Raw genomic sequence first — 23,955 nt, 5'->3', positions numbered from 1 at the left:
TTCCACCATTGTTTCATTGCTATGCTACACTTTATTTGTAATAAAACTGTTCCTCCCCTCTGAGAAGTGCAACACTTCTTTTGGAGAAAAGAATACCAAGCCAGAGGAGCACCACATATCCACATGCTTTTATGGATTAAAGATGCTTCTAAATCTGGTCAGAACAGTGATGCCACTGTTCTGCAGTTCATCCAAAAATATGTCACTTCTGAAATCCCTTCACAAACGAGACATAGTGACCTTCATGCACAAATTGTACAATTTCAAAGAGAAAAATGTGGCAAATATTGTCGTCGCAAATATAAAAACAAAGGGAAATACTACACCAAATGCTGCTTTGGTTTCCCTAGACCAGTTACAGAAACAGGTGAAGTGAACAATGTCATGTCTTCAGTTCGACATTGTTCGACATATTGTTAAAGGTAAATCACCTAAGAACACATATTACATAAAAAGAACAGAAGAATCAAAATGTATCAATGATTACAATGCAATCATTGCCCTCTTATGGAATGCAAACATAGATGTACAGTACATTGCAGACAATTCCACTGAAGTTGCACGATATGTTACAGCCTACTTAACAAAAGCAGAAAAAACAGAGCTTCAAGACTTCTGGAATGACCTATAAATAGACAAAACACTATCTCAGAAATTGTACAGCTTAGGCATAAAAAAATGTTCTCATAGAGAATGTGGTTCCTATGAAGCTGCAGATCATTTAACAGGTACTGCTTTGTATGGAATATCTGAAAATATAGTATGGCTAAGTCTTGGTCCTGCTAAATCTGGAAAAAGAGTTCTCAAATCATATGAGGACATAGAAACACTGGCCAAAAATGATCCCAACAGCCAAGACATTTTGAAAAACAATTTACTAGACACATACTACTACTAGACACTTTGGAAACCGTGTGTCTATACCACATAGCCCAAAACTTTGTATACAAAAATAATATATAACCCGATGAACAAAACGGTAGATATAGAGTGACAGATTGTGAAGGCAGCTTAGTGAAACTTACCAAACAAAGCTTAATTAATCATATCAAATTGACATTAAAAACCACTCAACAGAAAGAACTATATTACATGTCCCTGCTACAACTTTTTAAACCATGGAGAAAAGAAGAAGAGAGACCAGATAACTATGACTCCTATGAAAACGCTTTCAAAGCACATGAAATCACTATCACCGATGTAAACTTTACGCAGTACAAAACAATGTTGCACAATGAACAGCAACTTGAAGAAGAACTCCAGGCCCAACTAGATAAGGACACTCCTGACAGTAGTCAAGAACCACTGGGACAGCCACTAATAGCAAATGAGGCAGAATTAGCTATGACAGAAGTAGAAAACAACATGTGTCACTATGAAGAAGATACAGAAGACCTTTCTGTACTACAATCAAAACTAAACAAAGAGCAGCGCACCATTTTTGAAGAAGTAACAAAAGAAATTGCACATGGTGTACAACATGAAAATAAAGAATGTACCTGCCAAAATTACAAACCTATACTACTATACGTCAGTGGTGAAGCTGGTTGAGGCAAAACATCCTTAATCAAAATCATCAGTAAGTTCCTTCAACAATTGACAAACAACAAACTGTCAGCTGTTGTAACTGCCCCCACAGGTTTAGCTGCCTACAATACAGGCAGTGTCACTTTACACTGATTACTACTCCTTCCAGTAGAACACCAAAACAAATTAGAATATCACAAACTTTCTACAGAAGCTGCAATGGAACTATGGAAAGTGTTAAAACAAATGAAAATGCTACTAATAGATGAAGTGAGCATGGTCTCCAACCTAATGTTAGCTTTGATTCAGAAGTACAAGAAGTACTTAAAGCAAACTACGAAGAGATCTTTGGAGGAAAACACATTATTGTTTTCGGAGGTCTTCTTCAATTGACACCAGTGAAAGGTGAACCTATTTTTAACACCTTAGGACACAAACTCTGCTGTAAAAATGTTGGCAGCATAGGAAATGTCAACCTTTGGCAACATTTCCAATACAGAGAATTAACAGAAAATATGCGCCAATTTGCAGACCTCACTTGTGTCAACATTTTAAAAAGTTTTAGAGTTGGTGTACTATCTCAAGAAGCTCAAGCAATATTGAAAACCAGGCACATCTATGCACTTTATGGCAATAACTCATGTGCTACTGATGTTATGGAACAATTAGCGCACAGAAATGTATGTCCTTAATGCCAACTCTTGCAAGCTGTTCCAAAGTCAATGAAACAATTTTGAAAAAAGAAATGCAACCAATAATTGAAATTTGCTCCACAGACAAACTGGACATACATGGTATGATACTACCTATGTGTCAACAAGCCACAACAAGACTAAGGGGGTAATTCATAGAATCCAGCGCACAATCCCTGTGCCAGCCGCGTGCGCTAAAATCCATTTCCGCGCACAGCGTATTCATGGATTCCAGCCACCAAAACCAGCCGTGGTGCACAGTGGCGCAGCGACCCTGCAGCAGTGCCAGTTACGCCCCCAAGAACGCCTCTCGCGCAGGGAAAAGCCATCAATATACCCAATCCAGCGCGAAGGGCTGCGCTAACCCTGTACCAGCACAGCAAGCGGACTACGTGTATCACTGCTGTGCGCGGGAAGTACCTCACGCGATTGGCCCCGTGCGAGCAGGGCACGCGTATTTCAGGGGTGCGCGGGAAGTCCCACACGCGATTTCATCATGGTACGTGTATTTCAGGGGTGCGCGGGAATTTCCACACGCGATTGGGCCCGTGCGAGCAGGGTACGCGTATCTCAGGGGTGCGCGGGAAGTTCCACACGCGATTCCATCAGGGTACTTGTATTTCGTGGTGCGCGTGAAGTTCCACATGCGATATCAGCAGGGTACGTGTATTTCAGGGTGCAGGGGAAGTTACACACGCAATTTCATCAGGGTACGTGTATTTCAGGGGTGCGCGTGAAGTTCCACATGCGATATCAGCAGGGTACGTGTATTTCAGGGTGCAGGGGAAGTAACACACGCGATTCCAGCAGGGTACGTGTATTTCAGAGGTGCGCGTGAATTTCCACACGCGATTGGGCCCGTGCGAGCAGGGTACGCGTATCTCAGGGGTGCGCGGGAAGTTCCACATGCAATTCCATCAGGGTACGTGTATTTTGGGTTGCGGGGGAAGTTCCACACGCGATTACATCATGGTACGTGCATTTCAGGGGTGCGCGGGAATTTACACATGCGATTGGGCCCGTGCGAGCAGGGTACGCGTATCTCAGGGGTGTGCGGGAATTCCCACATGCGATTTCAGCAGGGTACGTGTATTTCAGGGGTGCGCGGGAATTTCCACACGCGATTGGGCCCGTGCGAGCAGGGTACGCGTATCTCAGGGGTGCGTGGGAAGTTCCACATGCGATTCCATCAGGGTACGTGTATTTCGGGGTGCGCGTGAAGTTCCACACGCGATATCAGCAGGGTACGTGTATTTCAGGGTGCGGGGGAAGTTTCACACGCGATTCCATCAGGGTACGTGTATTTCAGGGTGCGGGGGAAGTTTCACACGCAAAATCAGCAGGGTACGTGTATTCCAGGGGTGCGCGGGAAGTTCCACACGCAATTCCATCAGGGTACGTGTATTACAGGGGTGCGCGGGGAGCACCACATGTGAATTGCACATGTGGGCCCTCCCAGGTGTTCCCTCTACACCCTCCACGGCCCCTGTAGGTGGCTCACACCACAGGGGCCTACCCTGCATATGTCCTGTAGGCACCCCATCCACCATGGCCATGCCCCCCAGCCAACCCACATGTCAACTTGCACTACTGCCCACCAACACATGTCCCCCTGCACCCCCAGCCACCAGGGGCACCCTCCACCAGGCCCCCACCCATGTCTCCCACCACCCCCACCCCCCACTCCACAGGGGCAGCCTCCAACAGGCCCCCACCCATGTCTCCCACCACCCCCACCCCCCAGCAGTGCAGGGGCAGCCTCCACCAGGCCCCCACCCATGTCGCACAACACCCCCACCCCCCAGCCATCAGGGGCAGCCTCCACCAGGCCCCCACCCATGTCTCCCACCACCCCCACCCCCCCAGTCAGCAGGGGCAGCCTCCACCAGGCCCCCACCCATGTCTCCCACCACCCCCACCCCCCCAATCACCAGGGGCAGCCTCCACCAGGCCCCCACCCATGTCTCCCACCCCCTCACCCCCCAGCAGTGCAGGGGCAGCCTCCACCAGGCCCCCACCCATGTCTCCCAGCACCCCCACCCCCCAGCCACCAGGGGCAGCCTCCACTAGGCCCCCACCCATGTCTCCCACCACCCCCACCCCCCAGCAGTGCAGGGGAAGCCTCCACCAGGCCCCCACCCATGTCTCCCACCACCCCCACCCCCCAGTCACCAGGGGCAGCCTCAACCAGGCCCCAACCCATGTCTCCCACCACCCCCAGCACTGTGGGGCACCTGCCAGCAGGCCCCCACTCATGTCCAACTCATGTACCCCTGCACCCCCACCCCCCAGCACTGTGGGGCACCCTCCACCAGGCCCCCACTCATGTCCCCTATCACCCCCACCCCCAGCAGTGCAGGCGCAGCCCCCACCAGGCCCCCACTCATGTCTCCCACCAACCCCACCCCCCCAGCAGTGCAGGGGCAGCCCCCACCAGGCCCCACTCATGTCTCCCAGCACCCCCACCCCCCAGCCACCAGGGGCAGCCTCCACCAGGGCCCCACCCATGTCTCCCATCACCCCCACGCCCCCCAGTCACCAGGGGCAGCCTCCACCAGGCCCCCACCCATGTCTCCCACCACCCCCACCCCCCAGCACTGTGGGGCACCTGCCAGCAGGCCCCCACCCATGTGCAACTCATGTACCCCTGCACCCCCATCCCCCAGCACTGTGGGGCACCTGCCAGCAGGCCCCCACCCATGTCCAACTCATGTTCCCCACCACCCCCACCCCCCAGCACTGTGGGGCACCTGCCAGCAGGCCCCCACCCATATCCAACTCATGTTCCCCACCACCCCCACCCCCCAGCACTGTGGGGCACCTGCCAGCAGGCCCCCATCCATGTCCAACTCATGTTCCCCACCACCCCCCAGCACTGTGGGGCACCTGCCAGCAGGCCCCCACCCATGTCCAACTCATGTTCCCCACCACCACCACTCCCCAGCACTGTGGGGCACCTGCCAGCAGGCCCCCACCCATGTCCAACTCATGTTCCCCACCACCCCCACCCCCCAGCACTGTGGGGCACCTGCCAGCAGGCCCCCACCCATGTCCAACTCATGTTCCCCACCACGCCCACCCCCCAGCACTGTGGGGCACCTGCCAGCAGGCCCCCACTCATGTCCAACTCATGTACCCCTGCAACTCCACCCCCCAGCACTGTGGGGCACCTGCCAGCAGGCCCCCACCCATGTCCAACTCATGTTCCCCACCACCCCCACCCCCCAGCAGTGTGGGGCACCCTCCACCAGGCCCCCACTCATGTCCCCTATCACCCCCACCCCCAGCAGTGCAGGGGCAGCCCCCAACAGGCCCCCACACATGTCTCCCACCACCCCCACCCCCCAGCCACCATGGGCAGCCTCCACCAGGTCCTCACAATCCCCAATCATATGCGTTATGGTCAGCCTCCACAGCCAAAAAGCCCTACCAAGTAACCCATTCATCCACATGGAAATTGAAATTACATGTTACACCCCCAATGTTCATAAAGCAAATGAACCCATGTCCGTCACACACAATGGTTGCAATTGAATGGGAAAACACCCAACATGAAATGCATGAAACCAATGAGATGATACCACACAGTGAAGTATGAAAACAAAATTGTATTAAAAAAAAAAATAATGGAAATGAAATGAAACAAACTACAATGGCAAAGAAAAAAAGAGAAGCTGCATGTCCGTCTAAAAAAATAAAAACTACAAATCCAAATCCAAAAAAATGTTGTCCAAAGTCACATCAAAAATAAAATCAATCCAATGGAGAACTATGCACAAAACATTCAAGGGTCCATGAGCCCAACTGAACAAAGGAAACCTACAAAAAACCCTAACAAAATACCCTAACTATATACAAAAAGTGGAGCAGTGTCCGTCGACTCCAAATCATAATGAGAAACAAAGGAAACCTAAAACTAAAGAACTATATACAAAGGCGGCGGGCAAGTCCAGCGGCTCACTCCGTGGTGTTCCGGGCCAGGGCATCATCGAACTCCTGTTCGATGTCCCGGAAGCGGTCCTGTTCCATGGCCCCGAGGGTCTGCAGGGACGACGCCGTCTCCTCCTCCAAACCCCTGCGGATTGCCTCGAGGCACTCAGCCCGCCTCAGGGCCCTCCGCATGGAGTTCTCCACCCTGACCATTGTAAGCAGCGCCTCTTCCGCCCGCCGCCGCTCTGCACCTATCTGCTGGCCCAACCGCTGCCACACAGAAGACACACCCTGTCCTGGGTCAACCTGCCCTCCGGCCGATGCCTGCCCCTCCGATGTTGAAGGCCCCGAGCCTTCATGGCTCCCACCACCTTGCTGCTGCTGCTGTGCCTCTGCCCGTGCACTGCCTACTGCTGCATGCACATCGACTGCCGGCTGGGGTGCAGTTGTTGATGTGGCCACCCCTGCTGGACGTCCGACTCCCGACTGTGGCAGGGATGCCTCCTCCACCAGCCTGGCCGCACCGTCAGAGGCAGCTCCACAGGGCACCCAGGTGACTGATGGGTGGGAAGATGGCACAGAGGACGACTGGCGTGTAGGGGGTCCAGTTGAGGAGGGGGTCGGAGCAAGCCCCTTCAGACGGAGGAATCCGGCCTGGGTGACCTTTCCCAGCAGGCTAACGTGGTCAACGAGCCATTCGAGATGACGTACAGTCTCTCCATGAAAAGACTGCAGGTCACCTCGCATGGCCCGTTGACGCAACGCCACACCAGCCAGGACAGGCTCAACCCGGACCTTGATAGCCACGTCCGCAGGCAGAGGAAGGCCAGTTGACGTGACCTCATCCCCTGCCTGAAAACGGGTCTGGACGTAGGCATCCCTGCTGGTGCAAGATGATGCAGGGACAGAATCAGGGACAGGATTGCACACAGGCACCTCCGCGGCGGCCTGTGCTGCCTCCTGTCCCTGGTCATACACTGCACCACTAGCACCAGTGGGATACCCACCTCCAGACCCCGTCTCTGGTGCTTGCACGGCCTCCTCCTCCACCAAACCCCCCACCAACCTGGATGACTCTGTGCCATCTTCCCCTGTTGGGCCCTGTGGGGTCCCAGCGGCCCCTTCTGCTGCCGAGGAGTCCAACTCCAACCTCTGCCTCTTGGACCTCCCCCCGGCAGCTGCGGCCTGGGACGCGGCACCGGACTCCTCACTCCCCGACGAGATGACAACCTGGGAGGGGAGCTGGGCCTTGCGTCTCCGGCTGGCGGTGGGATCCCCGCCGCTGTGCTCCACAGCACCTTCGCCGCCCTCTTCATCAGTTGACGCTGCAGACAGGGAGAAACAAAACACAGGCATCAGGGCACTGTACAATGGACACATACACACATGACAGTTGCACATGAGTGGCATTGGCAAACCTCAGACATGTCATCACAATCCCCAACACACATGTCATTACAACTCGCACACATGAGCCATACCACAGCCATATCGCAACTGCCACCACCATCCATACACATACACAGCATGAGCAGCCAAAGGTGAGCCAGACATCACATGCAACACAGGAAGTGCGCCACACATGTACACACACCACCACACTTGCATGCATGTGTACACCTCTGCCAAGTGTCGCACTGTTCAGACGGGCATCCATGTCACATCTGCCAATCAGGCTTCCACATACCGCTGTCACATGCATCCATGTTGCATCACTGTTGCACCCTTGTCAAATACACACACATGCACATGTACACAGTGCTGATACATGCAGCCGAAAACAACATACATGAGTGACATCACGGACATGTCTACTTACATACACATTCATCCAAACATGTGTGCCCACACAACTGCATTTGGCATGCAAGCCTACACACACAAGCACCATCCATGTCTCACACATCACAGCCCTCGCATGTGTCAGCCCCACGGCCCTGTACACCCCCACCCATACTCGACCCCATACAAACAGATGTGCAACCTGCACACTACTGAATAATCACCACACGCACTGCTCACAATCAGGATGCATGTAAACTCACCGCTCGACTCCAGATGGGTCTGCTTCTCTAGGACCTGGACGTGGAGCGCTGGGGATATGCGTTCCAGGACCCTCATCTGTTCTTCCGACAAGTGGCCCCGGTGCCCCTTGGCATCCGCTGCCTTCAAGAGGCGCAGGGCCTTGTTCAGGGTCCTGGACCTGAAGTCCTCCCAGCGCTTCCTGACATGTTGTAAGTCGCGGACTGCCACCCCCTCCGTGTTGATGGCAGTCACGATGTCAGTCCAAATCCGAGTCCGTCCTTCCTTGTCGGCGTGGGAACTTCCGAAGAGGGCATCATACTGCCCCAGGACTTGCTCCACCAGGACACCAACTTCGGTGGCACTGAAGCTGGTGCCCCTCTGCCTCTCTGGCCGGGGGTTGTCAGTGGTCACAGATGGTGTTTGCTCCGACATGACAACCCCAGAGGCAGGAGTGGGTGGGCAACTGGGACTGGGCTGTGGAGCGATGGAATCCCAGTCGGGAGTCTTCGGTTCCAGCAGGGGTGGTCACAGCAACAGCACCCCTGGCTGATGTGCAGGCAGCAAATGACAGTGCACATGGGCAGCAGGCAGTCAGGCAGCAGCAGATGGCAGGTGGGAGCGTGCTCGGGGCTCTGGGGGGCAGTAGATCGGCCTTCTGGGCAGGAGCGTGGTCTTCCGTGTGCTTACGCGTGGCCAGCTTGATACGGAGTGATTTGGCACGTGAAAAATCTGCACGTCAGCGTGTAATTCGAGGAAAGGCCCTTAGCGCGTAAGCGCGTCTGCATGCATATCCATTTTCATTGGACAGAAGGCCCCTCAAGCGCAAGCGCCCCTGTGACGTGACGTGTACAGACGTGCATGGCCATTTCAGCGCGCGTGAAAAACTGCACGTCCACGTGTAATACGAGGAAAGGGCCCATGCGCGTAAGCGCGCGTGGAAACTGCACGTCCGCGTGTAATACGTGGAAAGTGCCATGCGCGTAAGCGCGTGTGGAAACTGCACGTCCGCGTGTAATACGAGGAAAGGGCCCATGCGCGTAAGCGACGTGACGCGCGCGTGCGTTTCCCTCAGCACGGGTTAAAGATGAGCGGGCCCAGCACTTCGCTGTACGTGCCTTTCGTGGAGACCGACGTGTGTTGCTGCTTCCTGTTGTTTCGCGCACCATCACAACTTCACAGCTTTCAAGGACGTATCTCTTCTTTTGGCGGGGGTATTGGCTACGCCTGTTTTTCTGCATCGCGCTAGTCAGACGGTGAGTCGCACACGCTCTTTTTCCCACTGCGGGTGCCCCTGTGTATCGCACCCATTTTTGATGTCATAGTAGCCTGCGTGTCCCATGCGTACGCGTAATTCGTGTTACTGGGTGCCACCGCGTACTGCGGGAGGTTGAATCCACGCACGTAGGCTGCAGGGTTGCGTGCACGGTTTTACTGCAGTTTTGGGGTGCCTGAGCGTTGCGTGACCCGTCACCACATCACCGGGGTCACATACAGCCTTGCAGGTGCAGGGGGGCTGTTAACATCTTGCTTCCCACCCCCTTCACCCCAATTGCCCAGGTCAATTGTGGTGTACACCTCCCATTGGCACCACTCCATCTGTGCCAGCACTACTACATCTGTGCCATGGTTGGGAGGCCACCAAAGGTGAGGGGCGCCTCAGCTGGGTGTACTCCTCGTGGCAGGCGTGGTCGGGGACGTGGCCGTGGTGACCAGGGAGTAGGGGGACTCCAGGGTGTCCAGGGCAGCCACAGAGGGGGAAGAGGCAGGGGTGCGCCACTTGAGCACAATGTTGTGCCATGTGTCGGTGCAGCCATGCCACCACCCCCTGTGGTTCCGGGGGATGCAGCTCCTGCAACTGGCACTGGCACGCGTATGACCCGGCAGTCCGTTCCATCGACTGCCACGGGCCCAAGGGTAGTGGTAGCTGCAGGTGCAGCTGTGGACACCGCCACCCAGGCTCAGGGTCTGCCAGCGCAGGCTGCGTTGGCACTTGAAGAGCCCTTGGTAGATCTCCAACAGGCCAGGGGGGAAACCATAGGGGCAGGCCGGGCTGCTCAGACCAAGACACATGTCCCTGGGGCAGTCATGTCATCTGCTGCCCCGAACAGCCGGGTGTTGGCAAGTGCAGGGGCAGATGCACCCAACAGCACCCCGGTTGTGAGTCTGCCAACCAGGACCGTTGCGGCCAACGACCCGGCCACAGCTGATGTTGCTGCGCAGGGTCCATTAGTGGGCACCCAGCTGCCACTGACACAAGTCAGGCCTTTGGTCATCCCTCCACCTGCCACTCCCTTGGCTCAATCCACCGAACCCACTGGCCATACTGGTCAGGGCGGCATTAGCCAGCCAGGGTCTGGGCCACAGTCCAAGAGGAGGAAGGTTGCACCTGCAGCACAGGCTGGGAACCCACACACAGCCACGACCTCCTGCACGTCGAGGAAGAAGCCTTTCTGTAAGCAGGAACTGGACTTCCTCGTGGACTACGTGCGGGGCCACAGCCGTGACATGCTAGTGGGTGCCAATAGTCAGACCACGGCTGCCCAACGTGACACCCACTGGAAGCATGTTGCGGAACATGTCAGTTCATTCGGCCATGAGGTGCGCATGGCGCAGGAGTGCAAAAAGCGCTGGAATGACATCAAGCGCAGCACTAAGGCCAAGCGTGCCTCAAATTACAACTTGACTCTGGTGACTGGCGGTGGGCCTGCACCAGAGGAGGAAGAACTCACTCCGCATGAGGCTCTCGTTGCGGAGTTCATACCACCTGAATTGGTCGAAGGAGTGGGAGAGAAGCTGGACTTTGATGCCCAGTCCAGTGAGTGTTGATGCGTGTTTGTTGAGGACGTGTGTGTGTTTCACTTGTGGGATGTGTTGTGCATGATTGCTGCTACATGTGACGTGTACATGGTTCTGATGTGTAAGTAATGCAATGCTACCGTCATGCATGTCTCCTCTGCCTGCATGCGGGACTCCATGTAGGCATGCTCCCTTGCCCCTCCTCCGCCACTCTGCACCCCAGTTCCACCTTTGCACTGGTCTGCTTCAATCTTGCCAATGTGTACTTTCTTGTTCATGTGTCCTGTGTAGATGCTAACTTCCAGCGTAGAATCTGCCAGACATATGCCGTGTGGTACAGCCTTAGTACTCGATGCAGGGTATCTCACTTGTACTTGTTCAGATGTCCCGCAGGTACATGAGTGCCCATTCATGCTCCATGTGCATTGCACGCATGCCCCTATGTGTCCTTTACTGGGTGATCACTGTAATATAAGTCCTTGGTTACATACATTTCCTGCCATCTCATCAGCCTTCACATGTCAACTGTGGCTCAGTCCTGCGTTGCACACATGTTTAGGCTCTGACAATCTGTGTGGCTCACAGGCCTCAGCCTGTTCAATGTCCAATGACTCTGTCCAACTCTTGTTGTGTCTTCTTCACACGTGGGCGGCCTCCGGAGTTTCCATCATGTGTCCTGCCCACTGTCCCAGCATCATTTGCAGTGTTGTAATTTGAATCACATTAAGCTGTTGATGCCAGTCAACACTGCCTGTCAATACACAGGTGTATGGTCAGCCTTTTGATACCATGGTAGGCATCCCTGCTTTGGTACTGGAGTGGAGGGGTGCTTGGCTTCTAGACATGGTACACATTGAGTGCACAATGCACGTGATGTCTGAATTTGACATTGCACTGCCTTCACATTTCCTGGCACACACCATGTAGTGCTTGTACATGTAGGCAGTGAGTGGCGTACACATTTTCTGCACTGCATAGACCCACTTCCATGGAAACTGCCACCTTTCAACAGGTCTGATCTCAGAAGCTATTCAAAGTAGACCCAGCATGCATGCCAGGTCATATGTTGTGTGTCACATGTCTGCCGGATGCCTTTGCTGTCGGTGTGTTTGTGTGTCGTGTGCTTCTGACATGTGGTGATGACGCAATGGAGGCAGAGGATGGTGTTGTCATGCCAGACACAGGGTTGGTAACACCACATCAACCCGGCACTAGTGGGGGTTGTGGGGTGGTAGGCCATGAAAACCCCCAAGTGCTGCAGTCCATCTTGTCTCTGGCTGCCTATGAGTCCAGCCTTGATGACGACTCTGACTTCCATGTTGAGTTGGATGACCATCAAGTCCATGTGTCAGGGGTGAGTGATTCTGATGTGGACACTCCTCTGTCTGCGACACCTGCACTGAGGGATCAGACAGTCTTGGTTCCTCCGCCCGTGGTGGATCGGGACACAGGGTCACCCTCCACACCAGTCACTGATGTGCCTGGGACATCACGTCGACGGGGCATGTAGTCGTGCAGCCGCAGGCGGTGCCAACACAGCGAGGACCCCCGGTCCTTGGGTCCCGCAGGGGTCAAGCCCGGCAACGCGGTTGCCGCGGGCAACCGCTGTATACTGAGTGGGAGCAAGACATGACTGCCAATTCCGAACGGCAGGGGGCAGCAATGGAGAACATCGCTGAGAGCATGGAGCGTGTGGCCTGATCTGTGCTCCCCACTGCTAGGCAGGTGCTTCTCCAGCATCAGGCGGCACAGTCCACGGCCCGCTCGCTCAGGCTGGGCATGGTGGCCTCAGACAGGGCACGCCAGGCTGAAATGTCGTCTCTGCGTCAAGCAATTGCTGCTCACGCAGAGGCGCACATGGATGCCCTGAGGGAGGAGTATGCTTCCCTCAGATCCACTCTGGGTGTCCTTATGATGTCCCAGAGGCAGCGGGCAGAGGAGAGGTTTGGACAGCTTGAGCGTACCATCTCGGCTGAGCTACAGGCTTGCCGGGAGGTGCAGCGGTTGTCCAGCCAGGCCTTGCAGGAGGAACTCCGTGTTACACGTGCTACCTTGCAAGAGGAAGCATGTGTATCACGGGAGGTTCTGCATGCAGACCTACGTCACATCGCCACACAGAACCAGGCTCACCAGTCCGGCAGACTTGCTGCTGACGAGGGGCAAGCTGCGGCTAGGCGTGGCCAGGCTACTGTGCCACGTCCTCCTTTCCAGGATGAGCCAGACTCAGACGACCATCTATCTCCCACATAGGTCGTGCTGTGCAGGCGTTGAGCCCATGGAGGATTTTTTTTTTGGCTCAGCATCATCGCATGTGGATGTTGAGCAGCACCCTGTACCTCCCCCCTCCTGGGTGCCTCCCCTCCCCCCGGGTCGTATGTGGCCATTTTTGATTTTTCCTTTAGTTTAGTTAGTTAAGTTTCTGTTTCATAGTTAGTTTAAATAGGTAATGTAGGTTTTCCATAGTTAGTGTAATTAGTTAATAGTTGATTTAGTTTAAAATTGCTAGTCTATTGTGCTTTCATGTGACGGTGCGGTGCTTTGTGGCTTTTGAAGGCATCCACTGTCTGTTCCAGCTGGGCCCTTCATGGTTGTCTTGTGTATGTGTTTGCTGCTTGGGTTCCTTGTCTCACATATGCCACTCCTGCCTCCCTTATCCATGGGCTCGCAAGGATGGTTCGGTGTTACAGCATTTTACACAAGGGCTTTGGACTGTCATATCTGTGGCATGTCTGGTGCTGTGTGACTTGTGTTGACACCCCTAGTGGGGATGATTTAGGTGTCATTGTCCACTGTTCAGCTTTTGCTAGATGGGGTGTGTCATGATTAATGTGGACATTGATTGCTATGCATTGTGTAGTATGTTTCATATCTTTCCTGTACATGTGCTTGTTGCAATTCATGCTGTAGATAGTGTTCCACACTTTGGAGGTGAAAGACGGACTGATGGTGTGATTTGTGATGTGACTCTCTGACATGGTCAAGTAATGAGATGCCTGATGAGACACACACAGATGACTATTAAGCATTAATCATGTGTTTCATGCCCTTTCTGCAGGGGGATGAGCCTCCAGAGCACCTTTGCCAGCAGACATGGCCCATTGGACGACGTTATTCTGGACCCGTTTGTTGGTGCCCACATGCACATGTGTGCAGAAGCAGAGGCACAGTGATTGCAGACCCACATCCTAGAACTGCTGACATGTTCCAAGGAACTCCAGGCAAGGTGAGCATCACAGGGGGGCCACGACACAGCAAAGCTTGCACCCGGCGAGTTGCACATGCAGGCTTAGTCACAGCACTGAGGGTGAGCTTAGACGAATATTGGTGTTGAAGCACGCAATGCAGCTCAGATGTGTTTGTGGACTGATGGCTGCTGATAGTAGGGTTGTCTGGGACACATGCAGGGGCAGTGGCACATACCCTCCGGTACACGAAGGTCCATCGAGGCACTTGTATCAACCATGTAGACTTACGAGACATGGAAAGGTGCAGCTCACAGGGACATACAGCAAGGGACATACTCGGGTGCAGTGCATGTCTTTTCCACGTACTTCATGATAAATGCACTGCCAACTTTGTTTCGGTCATGGTGGTACGCAACTTGCTCTGTAGTCATGGCTTGCTATATGGGTCTGTCTGCTTACCCAGGGAACATTGCATGTTGTGTGAATTGTGACACATTGGTGTTCCATTTGCCACGCACCCAGTAGCGGCTGCCTTACTGCATTGACTGTGTATGACCCGTCACAGGGGTGATGTTATATATGGGTACGAAGCATCAACCACAGATTGTCTGTTTGTAGAGTAGTCTGTTGCTGTGGGGCATGTTTGGTGTTGTGTTTTTGTGCAATTGGCACATACAGGTTGTTGACTGTGTCTCTCTTTGCAGCATTGCAGTGCTCCTGTAACCAGACCTGAGAGTGCGCAGGCAGGAGGCCAGCACTCAAAACCAGAGCTAAGTGTCTTGTTGTTTTTCTTACGAACTGCTCTGCATAGGCTTGCTGGGGAGTGTACTGATGCATGGATGTATGTGTGGTTCCATTTGGTATGTTTTTTTCTCCCTATTCACCCGTGATCCTATGCAATTTTGAAACCTGTACCCTCTTCCCGGTGTTCCTGCTTCCCGTGCCTATCCAAGCAATGTTCCCTGACCCTCTTTCCCCACTGGGGTTGCGGATGCCTGTGTAAGCCCCAAGCTTGCAGGCGCCAAAACCCTAGAGGGGGTGGTTGGTTCGTACCACTCCTGAGCCTGGACTACAGAAGCCCATGACAATGATGTCCAAGTTTGTTTGGATTGTGTATGTGTTCATGCAGGTTGTACCTTTTCGTGCATTCCCTGGTTTCATGTGTCATTCCTCCTCCCCTCTACTGCCGCTCATTCCAGTCATCCAGTGTGTCAACACCTGTCCTGACTGCATATCCCTGAACCTCATTCCCCACCAGGGTCTCAGGGGCCTGTGTGAGTTTGACCTTGCAGGCACCCGGGACATGGTGGGGGTGGTTGTTTCGTGACACTCCCGCGCCTGTACAGGGGACATGTGACAGTACACATCCATTCATGGTGCATCATCCTATGTCATGTACCACACATGTCTCACATCCTGTCGTGACATTGTTTTGCTGTTCTACCCTGGTTGTTGCATCATTGTGGTAGTACTTGGCCTTTGTGAGGTACTGCTACGTCAAGTCATCTACTGGAGGGTGTTCGGGTTATTTTTTATGCCTTGGATTTTGTGATTTTGGAAATGAGTGTGGATTTTGAGGGTTCAGGCATCTTTTTACACACAAGGTGGGAGATGGTGACGAAAGGTAAAGGTGATCCTGTGGCCAGGTGGAATTGAGGTTTGGAGGCTCCATGACCCAGGTGCAGTTGTTCAGTGGGTCATGGTCATTTGTGAGGGAGGGGGGGTTGTTAGTGATAGTTGCCTTGCCCTGCAGTGTGATTGGAACTCTGACATAGTAATGGTGGTATCCTATGTACATGTTGTGTTCTGCTGATCAATGCCTGTTCATGTGTTGTGTTTTCCTTTCAGGTGCGAGGGGATAGTTGTGGTTTGACATGCTGGGGTGTACACATGGTGGATGTTCACATGTGATGTGTAGGGAACACTGATGGTCACTTGAGTGCACATGCATATGTGGAGTGCATGTCCTTGCAGGACCACACACTTGCACTCTGATGCACTACATGTACTCCCACCCTTGCATATCCACGTGTACACTGTTTGCCTTCTGGTGCCCACTGTGTCCCGGCAGCACATGTTCTGAGACCGATCATGGATCCAGTACATGCCTAATTTGATGTTTGATGTGGTCTGTCACTTAGATGTGATGCTCAGGGTGTGCATCACACACAATGGCTGTTCACTGTGCTGTGCGCTGAGCAGTGTGATGCAGGAGTAGGACACTGCACACATGAGCTGCAGTGTTGAATTTGCAATGCATAATGTGCATGTAGACAGGCATTCATTGTGATGTTACGTCTACGACTGTTGTAATGCATTTGGAAATGACTTATTTTGGGTGGGAGATTTTGTTGGTCTGTCATTTCATCTGATTCCGGGTCAGGCAGCAGTGTCCGATGCCACTGTACATTTAGGACATGGCAATGTGTACCTTATCGTTACTGCATTGGTGTATGGGTATTGCTTGCCATGTCATGTTGATGTTTGGGAGGGTTTGAGTGACATGACAGTGATGGCCATGGCCTGTTTTGCAGGTGTGTGTGATGCACACCTTGCATGTCCGGGTCATCCGCTTCTCAGAGCAACTAGCTGGGGGTAGATTTCTCTCCGCAGCAGGGCCCTCCCCCTGGAACAGACTTCCGGCCTGACTTGAACTTGAGGGGAACCATCTCCAGTTCTGGAAGCACCTCAAGACCTTCCTCTTTGCTTATGCTTACTGTCTGCCTCTCCCTTGCAGAATTCTCCACTGGAACTGCACAGGAGCTGCAACTGGGCCACTCTCACCGACCTCGGTCTCTGGCCCAGCCACTCTCCACTTGCACTGCCTCCCTGGCAACTCCTGCACTGCAGTACTGTCTCTCTATCCCTACAGCCCTCCCTTCCCAGCACTTGTCTGCACTTACCTTTGTAGTTGCCACCAGGAGACCTATGTATTATTTTTTTGGCCTACTTCCCCTGTACTGGACTCCCCCCCACCCTTCCCCTTGCACTTTTCCCATTCCCCCTACCCCTGCACTTGCACGATCTCAATGACACCTGGCCTAGTAGTACCGTTCTCTGTGTTCCCTTGTTCCCCCCTCACTGCCTCATTGCGCCTTGGAATACTTGTGTATGGCCCATATCATGTCATATGTCATATGTGTGCCTTTTGGTCACACAGGATAGCTTGTGTTTAAGTAGCTAGGGATGCAGACAATGTGGCACTTCCATGGCAACTTTCTCAGGGTGGTAGGGTCGTGACAGTTAACTGTCTCTTTGTCATCATCGATTGTCACCTGGTATGTGCCAGGCCTGTGTGCACTCCGCAGGGGTGGGAGTTTAGGTGAAAAATGTGGCCACAAGCTGGGTCCGGGCTTCCTCGCCACGTGCCCTGTCCCCTCCCATGGGCAGCGCCTGTGCCTGTGGTTGGGGATGTGGGGGCACCACCATGTCCACCGGGACGCCCTACCGTGTTGCAACATTTTGCAGGACACATGCTGCCACAATGATCCTGCACACTACTGGTGGTGCATAGAGTAGTTGCCCAACAGAGCGGTCAAGGGAGCGGAAACGTGACTTGAGCACTCGGAATGTGCGCTCCACTATGCCCCTGGTTGCAATATGGGCGGCGTTGTATCTTACCTGGGGTGGTGTGGTGGGGTTCCGGATTGGCGTCATCATGTGGTTTCTCAGAGGGTAGGCACTGTCCCCTGTGGAGGTGATATAGTTGAGATTATTAGGGTTTGGATATTTGTCTGTGTGTGACTTGCATGCATGTGCAAGGGCCTTTGTACTGACCTAGGAGCCATGTGTCGCCATGCTGCCCAGCTTCCAGGGACCGACTCAGGGCGGACATTCTGTATATGAAACTGTCATGGGTGGAGCCAGGGTAGTTTGCATAGACAGAGGTGATGATTCCCTTTGCATCTCATACCACCTGTACATTGATGGAATGCCAGTGCTTGCGGTTTCGGTAGATGTGCTCAATGGCCCTAGGTTGACGTAGGGCCACATGGGTGCAATCTATGGCACCGAGCACTTTGGGGAAGTGTGCCACCCTGTAAAAATCCAGGACAACGGCCTGCCTTTCTGCGGGTGTTCTGGGCATTTATATGTGCCTGCGGACTGAGGGGCGCGCTGTCATGATTGCCAGTACCTGGTGTAGGCAGCGTGACTGCGTGGCCTGTGAGACCCCCCCCACTATGGCAGTGGTCCGCTGAAATGACCCAGTGGCCAAAAAATGCAGGACATTGAGCAGCTTCTCCAAGGGGCTCAATGCTTGGGAGCAAAGGGTGGGGGATGTGAGGTCATCTTCCCACTCCCTGACCAGGTCTAGGATGATATGGGGTGGAAACCTATACCTGCCATAGACCTAGTCGTCAGGCATCCCAAAAAGGCTTGTCCGTGGTGCGAAAATGCGTGCCCTGGCTATTCTCCTCCTCCTACGGTGTCCCACGATCAGTGCAGCGACAAATGGGGCATTCATCGTAGCTGTATATACGCGTTAGTTGTTTGCGCGCACTTTTATGCTGTGTGCGGGGACGCTTCCGCCTGCCTTCGTGTGGCAGACGCGTTGACGCCTGTGCACGTCTTTTGCCAGCGCGGGTTTCCCGTATTCTGATACGGTACGAGTGTCATCGCGTGTGATCAGAGGGGAGTGAGCGTACACGCAACTGGCCTGGGTACGTGTCTTTCGGGGTGCGCGGGAAGTTCCACACGCGATTAGCCTGGGTACGTGTGTTCCGGGGTGCCGGGAACATTCACACGCAATTGGTGGAAATCCACGTGTGTTCTGTCATCACGTGCAATGAGGGAAACACCTGTGCGCGTCACGTCACAGACGCGCTCACGCGCTAAGGGCCTTTGGTCCAATGAAATCGCATATTTGTGCTGCCGTGCATACGCGCTAAGGGCCTTTCCTCGTATTACACGCGGACGTGCAGTTTTCCACGCGCGCTTATGCGCATGGTCCCTTTCCTCGTATTACACGCGGACGTGCAGTTTTTCACGCGTGCTGAAATGGCCATGCACGTCTGTACGCGTCACGTCACAGGGGCGCTTGCGCTTGAGGGGCCTTCTGTCCAATGAAAATGTGTATGCGTGCAGACGCGCTTACGCGCTAAGGGCCTTTCCTCGAATTACACGCTGACGTGCAGATTTTTCACGTGCCAAATCACTCCGTATCAAGCTGGCCACGTGTAAGCACACGGAAGACCACGCTCCTGCCCAGAAGGCCGAACTACTGCCCCTCAGAGCCCAGAGCACGCTCCCACCTGCCATCTGCTGCTGCCTGACTGCCTGCTGCCCAAGTGCCCTGCCATTTGCTGCCTGCACATCAGCCAGGGGTGCTGTTGCTGTGACCACCCCTGCTGGAACCGAAGACTCCCGACTGGGATTCCATCGCTCCACAGCCCAGTCCCAGGACACAGTTGCCCACCCACTTCTGACTCTGGGGTTGTCATGTCGGGGCAAACACCATCTGTGACCACTGACAACCACCGGCCAGAGAGGTAGAGGGGCACCAGCTTCAGTGCCACCGAAGTTGGTGTCCTGGTGGAGCAAGTCCTGGCGCAGTATGATGACCTCTTCGGAAGTTCCCGCGCCGACAAGGAAGGACGGACTCGGATCTGGACTGACATCGTGACTGCCATCAACGCGGAGGGGGTGGCAGTCCACGACTTACAACATGTCAGGAAGCGCTCGGAGGACTTCAGGTCCAGGACCCTGAACAAGGCCCAGCGCCTCTTGAAGGCAGCGGATGCCAAGGGGCGCCGGGGCCACTTGTCGGAAGAACAGATGAGGGTCCTGGAACGCATATCCCCAGCTCTCCACGTCCAGGTCCTAGAGAAGCAGACCCGTCGGGAGTCGAGCGGTGAGTGTACATGCATCCTGATTGTGAGCAGTGCGTGTGGTGATTATTCAGTAGTGTGCAGGTTGCACATCTGTTTGTATGGGGTCGAGTATGGGTGGGGGTGTACAGGGCCGTGGGGCTGACACATGCGAGGGCTTTAATGTGTGAGACATGGATGGTGCTTGTGTGTGTAGGCTTGCATGCCAAATGCAGTTGTGTGGGCACACATGTTTGGATGAATGTGTATGTAAGTAGACATGTCCGTGATGTCACGCATGCATGTTGTTTTCGGCTGCATGTATCAGCACTGTGTACATGTGCATGTGTGTGTATTTGAAAAGGGTTCAACAGTGATGCAACATGGATGCATGTGACAGCGGTATGTGGAAGCCTGATTGGCAGATGTGACATGGATGCCCATCTGAACAATGCGACACTTGGCAGAGGTGTACACATGCATGCAAGTGTGGTGGTGTGTGTACATGTGTGGCGCACTTCCTGTGTTGCATGTGATGTCTGGCTCACCTTTGGCTGCTCATGCTGTGTATGTGTATGGATGGTGGTGGCAGTTGCGATATGGCTGTGGTATGGCTCATGTGTGCGAGTTGTAATGACATGTGTGTTGGGGATTGTGATGACATGTCTGAGGTTTGCCAATGCCACTCATGTGCAACTGTCATGTGTGTATGTGTCCATTGTACAGTGCCCTGATGCCTGTGTTTTGTTTCTCCCTGTCTGCAGCGTCAACTGATGAAGAGGGCGGAGAAGGTGCTGTGGAGCACAGCGGCGGGGATCCCACCGCCAGCCAGAGACGCAAGGCCCGGCTCCTCTCCCAGGTTGTCATCTCGTTGGGGAGTGAGGAGTCCGGTGCCACATCCCAGGCCGCAGCTGCCGGGGGGAGGTCCAAGAGGCGGAGGTTGGAGTTGGACTCCTCGGCAGCAGAAGGGGCAGCTGGGACCCCACAGGGCCCAACAGGGGAAGATGGCACAGAGTCATCCAGATTGGTAGGGGGTTTGGTGGAGGAGGAGGCCGTGCAAGCACCAGAGACGGGGTCTGGAGGTGGGGATCCCACTGGTGCTAGTGGTGCAGTGCAGGACCAGGGACAGGAGGCAGCACAGGCCGCCGCGGAGGTGCCTGTGTGCAATCCTGTCCCTGATCCTGTCCCTGCATCATCTTGCACCAGCAGGGATGCCTACGTCCAGACCCGTTTTCAGGCAGGGGATGAGCTCACGTCAACTGGCCTTCCTCTGCCTGCGGACGTGGCTATCCAGGTCCGGGTTGAGCCTGTCCTGGCTGGTGTGGCGTTGCGTCAATGGGCCATGCGAGGTGACCTGCAGTCTTTTCATGGAGAGACTACACGTCATCTCGAATGGCTCGTTGACCACGTCAGCCTGCTGGGACAGGTCACCCAGGCCGGACCCTCCATCTGATGGGGCTTGCTCCGACCCCCTCCTCAACTGGACCCCCTACGCACCAGTCGTCCTCTGTGCCATCTTCCCACCCATCAGTCACCTGGGTGCCCTGTGGAGCTGCCTCTGACGGTGCGGCCAGGCTGGTGGAGGAGGCATCCCTGCCACAGTTGGGAGTCGGACGTCCAGCAGGGGTGGCCACATAACCAACTGCACCCCAGCCGGCAGTGGATGTGCAGGCAGCAGGAGGCAGTGCACGGGCAGAGGCACAGCAGCAGCAGCAAGGTGGTGGGAGCCATGAAGGCTCGGGGCCTTCAACATCGGAGGGGCAGGCATCGGCCAGAGGGCAGGTTGACCCAGGACGGGGTGTGTCTTCTGTGTGGCAGCGGTTGGGCCAGCAGATAGGTGCGGAGCGGCGGCGGGCGGAAGAGGCGCGGCTCACAATGGTCAAGGCGGAGAACTCCATGCAGAGGTCCCTGATGCGGGCCGAGTGCCTCGAGGCAATCCGCAGGGGGTTGGAGGAGGAGACGGCGTCGTCCCTGCGGACCCTCGGGGTCATGGAACAGGACTGCCTCCGGGACATCGAACAGGAGTTCGATGATGCCCTGGCCCGGAACACCACGGAGTGAGCCGCTGGACTTGCCCGCCGCCTTTGTATATAGTTCTTTAGTTTTAGGTTTCCTTTGTTTCTTATTATGATTTGGAGTCGACGGACACTGCTCCACTTTTTGTATATAGTTGCATTTTAGTTAGGGTTTTTTGTAGGTTTCCTTTGTTCAGTTGGGCTCATGGACCCTTGGATGTTTTGTACATAGTTCTCCATTGGATTGATTTTATTTTTGATGTGACTTTGGACAACATTTTTTTGGATTTGGATTTGTAGTTTTTATTTTTTTAGACGGACATGCAGCTTTTTTTCTTTGCCATTGTAGTTTGTTTCATTTCATTTCCATTCTTTTTTTTTTAATACAATTTTGTTTTCATACTTCACTGTGTCGTATCATCTCATTGGTTTCATGCATTTCATGTTGGGTGTTTTCCCATTCAATTGCAACCATTGTGTGTGACGGACATGGGTTCATTTGCTTTATGAACATTGGGGGTGTAACATGTAATTTCAATTTCCATGTGGGTGAATGGGTTACTTGGTAGGGCTTTTTGGCTGTGGAGGCTGACCATAACGCACATGATTGGGGATTGTGAGGACCTGGTGGAGGCTGCCCCTGCACTGCTGGGGGTGGGGGTGATAGGGTACATGAGTGGGGGCCTGGTGGAGGGTTCCCCACAGTGCTGGGGTGTGGGGGTGCAGGGGTACATGAGTTGGACATGAGTGGGGGCCTGCTGGCAGGTGCCCCACAGTGCTTGGGGGTGGGGGTGGTGGGAGACATGGGTGGGGGCCTGAGGAGGGTGCCCCTGGTGGCTGGGGGTGCAGGGGGACATGCGTTGGTGGGCAGTAGTGCAAGTTGACATGTGGGTTGGCTGGGGGGCATGGTAATGGTGGATGGGGTGCCTGCAGGACATGTGCAGGGTAGGCCCCTGTGGTGTGAGCCACCTGCAGGGGCCGTGGAGGGTGTAGAGTGAACACCTGGGAGGGCCCACACATGCAATTCACGTGTGGTGCTCCCCGCGCACCCCTGTAATACACGTAGCCTGATGGAATCACGTGTCGAACTTCCCCCGCACCCCGAAATACACGTACCCTGATGGAATCGCGTGTGGAACTTCCCGCGCACCCCTGGAATACACGTACCCTGCTTGCACGGGCCCAATCGCGTGTGGAAATTCCCGCGCACCCATGAAATACACGTACCCTGCTGAAATCGCGTGTGGAACTTCCCCCGCACCCCGAAATACACGTACCCTGATGGAATCGCATGTGTAACTTCCCCTGCACCCTGAAATACACGTACCCTGCTGATATCGCGTGTGGAACTTCACACGCACCCCTGAAATACACATACCCTGCTGATATCGCGTGTGGAACTTCACGCGCACCCCGAAATACACGTACCCTGCGGAAATCGCGTGTGTAACTTCCCCTGCACCCTGAAATACACGTACCCTGCTGATATCACGTGTGGAACTTCACGCACACCCCGAAATACACGTACCCTGCTGAAATCGCATGTGGAACTTCCCCCGCACCCCGAAATACACATACCCTGATGGAATCGCGTGTGTAACTTCCCCTGCACCCTGAAATACAAGTACCCTGCTGATATCGCGTGTGGAACTTCCCCGCACCCCGAAATACACGTACCCTGATGGAATTGCGTGTGTAACTTCCCCTGCACCCTGAAATACACGTACCCTGATGGAATCGCGTGTGGAACTTCCCGCGCACCCCTGGAATACACGTACCCTGCTCGCACGGGCCCAATCGCGTGTGGAAATTCCCGCGCACCCCTGAGATACACGTACCCTGCTGAAATCGCGTGTGGAACTTCCCCCGCACCCTGAAATACAGGTCCCCTGATGGAATCGCGTGTGTAACTTCCCCTGCACCCTGAAATACACGTACCCTGCTGATATCGCGTGTGGAACTTCACACGCACCCCTGA

This window comes from Ambystoma mexicanum, chromosome 3p (assembly GCF_040938575.1).
Source record: "Ambystoma mexicanum isolate Mex_15411 chromosome 3p, UKY_AmexF1_1, whole genome shotgun sequence".
In the NCBI taxonomy this organism is placed as follows: domain Eukaryota; kingdom Metazoa; phylum Chordata; class Amphibia; order Caudata; family Ambystomatidae; genus Ambystoma; species Ambystoma mexicanum.
This window is presented reverse-complemented; position numbering follows the sequence as displayed.